Below are 9,287 nucleotides of genomic sequence, written 5' to 3'. Positions count from 1 at the left end.
CAATATCCCACAAGGGTAACCACTATTCTGACTGCTATCACCATAGATTAGTTTTACCAATGTTTGAACTTGATAAGGATGAAACACATAGTATGTGCACTACTTTTGTGTTTGGCTTCTCTCACTCCACAGTATGTCTCTGAGATTCAGCCATATTGTTGTGTGTAACAATGGTCCACTCTTTTTTCACTACTGTGTATTACTTCATTATATAAATATTCAATGATTTCTGTATTCATTCTACTGTTGGTGGACACTTGAGTTGCTTCAAGCTTTTGCCTTTCATGAATGAACTGCTGCAAACATTCTTCTACATGTCTTTTGGTGGGTGTAGCATTCATTTATGTTGGTAAATACCCAAGATTGGAATTCCTGGTTCATAGACTATACATATATTCAACACTCCCAAGCAGTTTTTCAAAGTTATTACAATTTATGTTCCAACCAGTGATAGTTGATTTCTGGTTGCTCCATATCCTTGCCAGTATTGGTATTGCCAGTCTTTTTAATTTAAAAAAGGGTGTGACTTTTGTTGTGATTTAAATTTAAATTTCTCTGATAATCAATAATGTTGAGCAAATTTTCAGATGCTTATTGTCCACTTTGATACCCTTTTAGTGAAAAGTCTGTTCACATCTTTTGCCCATTTGTGGGGAGTTATCTGTCTTAATGATCTATGAGAGTTCTTTACATGCTCAGGATATGAGTCCTTTTTCCAATGTAGGTATTACAAGTATCTTTTCCCAATATGTGGTTTACTTTTTATTGTTTTAATCTTGTCTTTTAATGAATAGAAATTTCTTAATTTGAAGGAAGTACAATTTATTAATCTTATCTTTTATGACTAGTGTTTTTTATGCCCCGTTTAAGAAATCTCTGCCTATCCTAAAGCCATAAAGATGATCTTCTTTGTTTTCTTCTAAGAACTTGATTGTTTTAGCTTTCACTATCTGTAAGGCCTTGGGCAAGTAATTTAACCATCCCTCCATAAACCTCCAATCACAAGAAAACTAACTGCCTTTGGACCCTTTCTACTTTTTCATTGCCTCATGGATACCATTAGCACAGGTAGCCTCAAGGTAGAACACAGGGCAGAAATTCTTAACCTAGAATTTGATCTGACATGGTTTAGTTCCACTCTTCTTAGGTAAAATTGTGTTCAACTTCCTAGAGAAAATTAGGCAACTCTATGGTGGGGAAGAGGGGAGAGCTAAGAGCCAGAAAAGAAATTCATTATTCATTCATGCATATATATTTTTCCTTGGGCCCTTTTTTATTTCTGGGGCATTAATTGACTTTTCTAGAATTTTGTTTCAGCCTCTTTTTTTTTTTTTTTTTTTTTTTTTTAAATACACTGTGTTCTTTCTACCTCATAAAACTGGCATCCTAGAGCTGGAAGGAGTCTTAGGAAGTCGCCAGCTCCTACCCATTGCACATGGAACTAGATACTGAAACTGTTCTTCTGAGATTATTGGACCTCCTTTTTGCCAAATCAGCCCCCCCTGGAGTACATCCAATCAAAATGGTTTGAACACCTTCTTTGCATTGTGAGTGATTCACCGATTTATACCTAGGAAAACTGATGGAGGGAAAAAAGACAGATCAAATAGTCTTTAAAATGCAGATGTGCCTCACTTGTAGCTACGATTCTGAAGAAGTTTTATGTCTCAATAGAATCTTATTTTAAGTACTCCAGAGAAACAAAGAAATTCCACCATAGTCCTTTTGTAAGGCAAGAAAGACCTTTTGTATAGTGCTTAACTATCACCTGATTTATCGGTTTCTTTCAGCAGTTTCTTATGTCTAGAGTTTTTATATTACTTTATCTTAAGGTGGATTACCATTATAAATGCTTATTCAAATGCCCTCCTCTAAATGTCTTCCCTTTCTTAAAATGATTTTTATATAACGTTTTTATGAATATATATATCAATAACATACATATAGAGAAGTGCACAGCTCAATGAATTTCACAAACTGAACAAACCTGTGTCACTAGCATACAGATCAAGGAACAAAGGAACATCAAAGCATTCTTAGGCATATTTTAAAACCACCACAGTGCCCTTGTCTACGTACTAGTGAGTCTCTGGAAAGATCGACCTGACTTCCCAGTTCCCGCCTAGAACTCTCACCAGTAAATCTGTCTCTGGCTTCTTTAGCCCAATATTTTTCTCGGGTGTTACATAGAGGGAACTAGGTTTGGAATGAGATGGTATACGTTTTATTTGGAGCAAAGTCCAGAATGAATGGAACCTAGGGCTGGTCCAATTTGATGGAACAGGAACAGGAAGCAGGCTGCATCTTTGGGCACAGCCATAGCGGCAGGCTCAGACCTAGCCTGGCAGTGAGCCAGTGCTGCCGGGGCACTGTGAAGGGGTCCAGATGGGGTCTAGAAAGAGGAAGGGGTGATGGTGGCAGTGCCAGAGAAAAGAGGATGCCAAAGGTAGGTAGTGCTACCTTCCTCCTTCCAGCCCAGCTATCTACACTTCTTTCCTGCCCACCTCCCTGACAGTCCCTGGAGAAAGGATATAGGGTTGAGTCAGATGTCTATATTCCTGTCGCAGCCAACCGTAACCTTGGACGAATGGTTCAACCTCTCTGAGTCTCAGCCTCCTAATCCCAAAATGGAAATGATAACAACAGTGAGCCTACCTGCTTCACCGAGTTGTGTGCGGATCGAATGAAGCGATGCATACACGTGAAAGCAGTTGCCTCATTCGCAAGATGCATCTCTTTGCCAACCATGTCCCCTTCTTTCATCATGCTGGTGGGATGTCTTGGCAAACAAATCAGATGAGAGCAGAGGAGGGTAAATTCCCCACTGCCACCTTCACTTCTAGGGCTCCAGATTTCTTACCCGAGGGTTAATGTTTTTCAAATCTCTCTTCTGGGAAAAGGGATTCCATGAAAGTGCACATTGTTAATTGATCATTTCATAGCTATAGGCCAACCTCTGGGTCCACTCTGAACCTGCCTTATATTTAGGCCCAGTATGTCTCTCTCGCCAGCCTGCCACAACGCCTGAAGCTCCTCCCAGCACTAGGGTCCATTCCTGTTGGGGAAGAGACTCCTGCCGCGCCCAAACAGCTTGCCAGAGGAAGAGCACGCCCAACTGCCTGGAACATCCAACTTAACTAACACGTGTAGTTCTCGGGATTCATACAATGGTCTTCCAGTACTCGTTATTGTCTGTCTCTTACTTCGAAGCAATCAAAAAGGACTCTGGCTGACTTAAGTGAAACAGAACTTATTTAGAAGATATTGGGGAGTCCACAGGATCAGCAGAATAGCTGGAGAATTTAGCCAATGGGCTCTGCCACCAGGAACAAGGCCTAAAAATCATATTGCAGAACTGTCAAGGGAAGGCACCACAAAGTCACCATAGACATAGGCAGCCAATATTGTCACTGCTGCCTCTGGAAATGATGTAATTGTCTCCACCACCACTGCCGCCCCCTAGACAATTGGAGTCTTTGTGTTCCTGTGTCCCTGCTTCTACCCATCACTAGTTTCTCATTTGAAATCCCAGGTGGGTGGGTACATCTAATCAGCAGAGCCCAGATGGTGTGGCCATGGCTGCAACAAGGGCTGGGAGACAGGTTATCTAATATTTTCAGCGTTAACTCTGGGAAGTAAGCTGTACCTCTTAAGATAGAGGATTCTCCAAACAGAGGAGGTCAGTTCCCACACTGGACAGCCAGAACATATACATCTCCCTCCCAGCCCTACACATCAAGCATTGCTTGAACGAATCAGCAATTCTAATCCAACTACCTCTGGGACACAGATGCAGACAAGATTCTGAAGCCTATGAATCTGAGGGCCAGGGAAATGGATTCTTGAGAAGTTTCTAGCATGGAGAGACTCTGGCTGGCCTTGTCCTGCCAACACTTTCTGCTCTTGGCCAGGTGACACTTTTTGTCTTCAAAATTCTTAGAATAGGCACGCAGTGAATGTTTGGTGGAAAAGAAAAAGGCCTTGGATAACCAGCCCTCCCTCCGGTCCCAGGTTCCATTCCTGGCTCTGTGTGATATCAGTGACGTCACCGCTCAGGGCCTCAGTTTCTCCATCTGTTAACAAAAGAAAAAAAGACCTATCCCGGCTAGGCTTCAGTGCTCTCGTTCCAGCAGTGAGTGTCAAGGAGCTAAAGGGTGTGGGCTGTGCCGCCCACAGCGCTTCATGGGGTTGGCTGCACATAATGACAGTGTCCCAGAGCTGGCTCTTGTGTAACAGGCGGATTTACCGAGAGGGGACGACTGTTTGCTCAGCAGCTGAGAAGTCTATAATTAGACTGTCACAACATCAGCAAAAGTACAGGATCAATGTAATCAGAGAAGAAATGGAAAAGAACACGGCATCAGTAAAAGCCTCTAGTGGGTCCCCGCGGTTTCCGGAGCACTAATCGCCCAGGCAGGGTTCAGCGTCCTGCTGTGGGTTTCCTCCTGGGTGATGACCAGGTTGGCTTAGGCCCACTCTGCCTGCCCTCTCAGCCGCGTGGTTCTCATCCTCCTCTCCTCCCTCCCGTTCCTCTCCTCACTGAGTCTTAAGGATGAGGGGCCAAAGGAAGCAGGACTTGCATCCAAAATTCTGTAGCGGAAACACCCCTATCCCTCCTGATGTGTATGTATGTGTGTGGGGAGCGAGGAGGATCAGCTTCTTTAATGCAGATTCCTGGGCCCCCTCTCCACCCTATTGAACCAGAACCTCTGGGGGTAGGGGCTTGGAATCTGCACTTGCACGTCCTCAGATGATTCTATACACACTGAAGCTTGAAAACCACCAGGCTGAGCCAGTCTCCTGCCTCGTGGTAGCCTTGCCCTCTTGCTCCTATTCTGCACCTGGTGTGCTATAGCACGGCCAGGCCAGCAGCAACACTCAGGGCGGCCAAGGTTAAAGGGACTTTCCAAAGCCAAGGAATGATAATGGGCTTCCCGTTTTCTTTTTAATCATGTTAAGAATTCCTAGCTGCAGACGTGTTTATCTCATTAATCCTCATGACATCTGAGCCAGGGGGTACCGTCCAGTGTCATTAGTTTCCTTATACCAAAGCAGATCAAGGCTCAGATCTGTCCCCAAGAGATCTGGTCTGAGGCCTTCTAGTCTGCCCTGAGCCTAATCCTCATAGATAGAAACAACTGGATATTTAAAATATGTGACTCTTTGGATTATTTCTTAAATAATTTTTTTTTTTACCTAAATACACACTGCATTGCAAAAAAAAAAATCAGCAAATGCAGGGAAGCAAAAGGAAGAAATAAATCCTGACTAATCCCATAGCACCAATCCTATTAGTATGTTGGTATTTACCTTTCCACTCCCATGTATGTGTGCGTATGGACACACTCACACATACACATATTCTGTTACTGTCTCAGTCAGGGTCTCCATGGAAATGGACTGGAACAAGGTTATTGAGAAGAGCTTGGTGAGGGTCAAGGTTCAGGGAAACCTTAACCAGGGATGAGGCAGCCCCACAGGTTTGGCAACAGGTGGAGAACCATTTCCACACTTGGCCTGAAGGGATGAGAAGAAAGAAGTTACCAGAACCCAAAGTACGTGGCTGCAGCTAGGAGAGGGCTGAGCTGTAGCCTTTGGCTGAAGAATGTGGCCACCATTAATCTGCGCCCAGCAGGGAGGGAGCCAGAGGAAAAACACCTGCCTTCTTATTCTTTTTGCCCTCTGATCTCCTGCCTGCATCTCCCACTGGCAGACCCCAACCAGAAGTTAAGTTGGTGCAGTCCCTAGGAGTCAGCCTCCTGAGACCAAGCAGAGTTAGAAGGTTGTCCCAGTGCATTTCTTATGTGCATTTATGAGTTTCCAGTATGGTAAATAACCACGGATATAACTTACATCAAAAAACCCTCTTGGTGTTCTAAATAACTTGTGAAAGTATAAAGGGGTCCCAAGACCAAAAGGTTTGAGAACCACTGTACTATTTTTTTCCTGTGGAGGTTGGGAGCAAGGGGATCCCATTAGATTATGGGGTCAAATTGATTATCACTAGTTTCCTTGCCTAAATCATGAGGGAATTTAAAACAGATTCTACACTAGAAAAGCACAGAGCCCAAAGAACCCAGAGAAGTTGTCTGGCCCATTCTCTTGGCTTTGGGGAGGATGGCTCCAGGTGGGTTGTGGGCTACCTGCTCCTGGCTGCCGCATGGGCTCGCTGATGGCCAGGATATCTCTGCTGGTCTGGTCCAAGACCCGTGGGCCAAGTGCACATCAGGTTGGGGTTTGAAATCCTCCAGGGGAATTGACAGTATCTAGTTTGCCAGTTTAAAGACTGCAAAAGTAATATTTATCCTCTCATTTGTGAGAGAGAGTAAAAATTTAAGGCTTTGCATTTTTCCGTAGAAGAGTATAATTTTAATTATTTGTCAAGAATTATAAAACATGCTTGCAATATACTCTAGTTTTTTTCAGTTTGTGAAATGGAGAGTAAGTAATAGTAATTGCTTTGTAATTAATGGACATTGGGGATTGTAGCAAATGCATTTTAGCCACTCATGGAGAAAGGCTGGAGTCTATTAATAGCACCGGGTATGGCATAAAATAATCGGTGCTCCTTATTTAAAAGTGAAAAGGAAATAGAAAAAATCTGTGTAGTGGGCATTCTAGGCTGGTGCCCTGCATCTGTTTCTCCTTCCCTAACAGGGGAGCCACCATGCTGCTTGAATAGGATTGACACCCCAGGCCTGGGACAGGGTCCTCACTGGCCTAAGCCCATCGGTGTAATTCTAGCCCCTCGCCCTGTGATCATTCAGGAGTGAGCAGGCACCTCATGCTTGTATTCAACGGTTGGAGGAAGAGAAGCAGAGAACGTTCGTCTTTGTCTGGACAGGATGGTGTGGAGAGGTAGTCCTGGCATGACTGCTGTTGTCTTCCTGCCATGAGAGAAGCCAGTGTCTTTTTGAAGTCTACACACTGGCAAGGGCAGAGCCAAAGACTCAAGGACAACAGCCAAGCCAGACCACCACATTGCCCCAGACTCTTGTCTTCTAGGAGCCCACAGCTCAGCTCCCCATAAGTGTTTTAGCTGATTTAACTATAGTCTCTGATACTTAGCAACCAAGAGCATCTGACATAAATAACTATTTTTTCCAATTTAAATACTGTCAAATAGAGGAAAAAATAGAACTTTCATGTTGACTCAACACAAAGCCTCAAATATGACAATTTAAGGACAACCCTGATTCTACATCACCCACCCTGATGTCGACCTTCCCCACCAAGTCTTCTTCCTTGACCCAAAGTCTTGCTACTCTACCTTCCACATAGGTATTTCCTGTAATGGTTTTTACTTTTCTTTTCCAAATAAATGTTCCCTCCCTGTTTCACTGTGTTGTGACCAAGCAATAGAAACGTTAGCCTCAACATTTGAAGTTTCTCATGTGTCGAGGAAAATGGAGCCCTAAAAGGGCAGCCGTGACGGTCATTTGTGCCACCTCGTTTTCCGGGTCTTGAGCAGAGCAAACACAACAGGTCTGGTGGTGATGGGAAGGACAGGCTCCCGGGTCAGACTTGTTGGGTTCAAGTCCCAATTCTGCCTGTCCCTTTGGGCAAGTTATTTGACCCTGATCAGCCTCCACTTCCTTATCTTAAGATAATAACATGGTGATAATGAGGGTACCTCTCTCATCAGGATATTGTGAGGACAAGTGAGCGAATTCAGGGACTGTGAGTGTATGGCAAACGGGAAAGTTCTCAGAAAATGTCAGCCAGTATTATCCAAGAGACTTCCCTCCCTGGGACTTAGTTTCCTTTTCTGAAAAGGAGGGAATGTTCCAGATGATCTTCAGGGCTGCTTCCAGCCTGGTGTGCAGCTATTGGCAGAGAGAAAGGAGCTATTCAGAGACCTTCTCGTTGAGAAGTGAGGGCCCCCGACCCGTTACTGCTCAGGCACTCACAGTCAGGGCTTCTCTGCCCTCAGAAAGGTCATGGGGCTGTCTGCCAGGTGGCCTCCAGGGCCCGCAAGGAAGACATGGATGTTGATTTTGTTTTGCTTTTGTTTTTGGTGCAGAAATTGCACCGGAGAAACACAGGTGGAGGCCACGCTCACCATCATCTGCACTGCACAAGAGCAGGGCTGAGCATGGGTCTGAGAGCCTAAGAGACAGTGTCATTCTGTGGGGCCGCAGGTGACTCATCCCTAAAATAGGGGTCGCCCTCCATGTGTCTCAGAGTGACCAGGAGGTTTACATAAAATAACCCATGTGACATATGGAAGTGTCTGTCCTCTCACAGTGCCTCGTGAATATCTGTTTTCTTCCTCTTTTGGGGACCTGAGGCCACTAGCCACGTCTGCAATGAGGAACAGAGCTGCAAAGAGCTCTACCTTAGGTTGCAACAAAATAAGCTCTTGCAGTTGGCTTCAGCTAATAAAGATGTTTCTGAAAGTTGCTGGGGTAATGAGGAGACAGGAGTGTCACAGGGACCCTGGGCAAAGTCAAAGGAAAGCTGACCTCTCAGTGCCCAGGACCTGACTTGGGGACTAAAATGTGTCGTGCAGCTCTAGGAACCCATTTTTCTCATTGCTCTCTCAGGAGCATATTAATGATTTCTGATAATTAATGAGACTTGACTACTTTCTTTTCTAAAGTCTTCTCCCCACCACAAATTTTCAACTCCTTTGCTATCTAAAATTCAAATTCTCCTAGAGAGAATCCAATGGGGAAATTGGTACCAGCAACTTTATTTGAGCATGCACTTTCTCTCTGGAAACTTCTTGGTTGACTGTCCCTGGGCCAAATGTGCTCAGCTGAGGACACAGGGTGGGACTAAAGGGTGCAGACTAAGGCACAGGTGCTCAAGGTATAGCCCAGGGAAACTTCTCACAGCAGAAGGGAAGCCAAGAGCCTGAGGGCTCACAGCTGGATGGAGCCATCAGCTGCAGGGACAGAAGGCAGAAGTGCCACATTTTTATCTACAAGTAGCAGTGTGACACAGCTGTAACCAGACTTGAGCTTCTTCCCAAGGGCTTCTCTCTCCCTCCTTTCTCATTGTCTTATTTTGGGCAGAGCCATCCCAGGCCAAAGATCCTCTCCCATCAAGCTGGTGATATTTCCAAAGCAAAAGGGACGATTGTGCTACTAGAATCTGTGAGCTGTCATAGCCTGTCTCCCAAAAGGTTTGTTTTTGTATGAAAGAGACTAAAATAATCACAGGCCTGGTTCTTGCAGACTGTACAGGGGAGGTTTTGTAACCACTTTGGCCCTGATCTGGGCCAAATTAGCTAAAGCAGAGTGTGCGCTGCCTGTTGAGGCCTGGCCTCTGGGGGTGCAGGT

Source organism: Microcebus murinus, chromosome 2, assembly GCF_040939455.1.
Source record: "Microcebus murinus isolate Inina chromosome 2, M.murinus_Inina_mat1.0, whole genome shotgun sequence".
NCBI classification, from domain to species: domain Eukaryota; kingdom Metazoa; phylum Chordata; class Mammalia; order Primates; family Cheirogaleidae; genus Microcebus; species Microcebus murinus.
Note: the sequence above shows the minus strand (reverse complement) of the source record.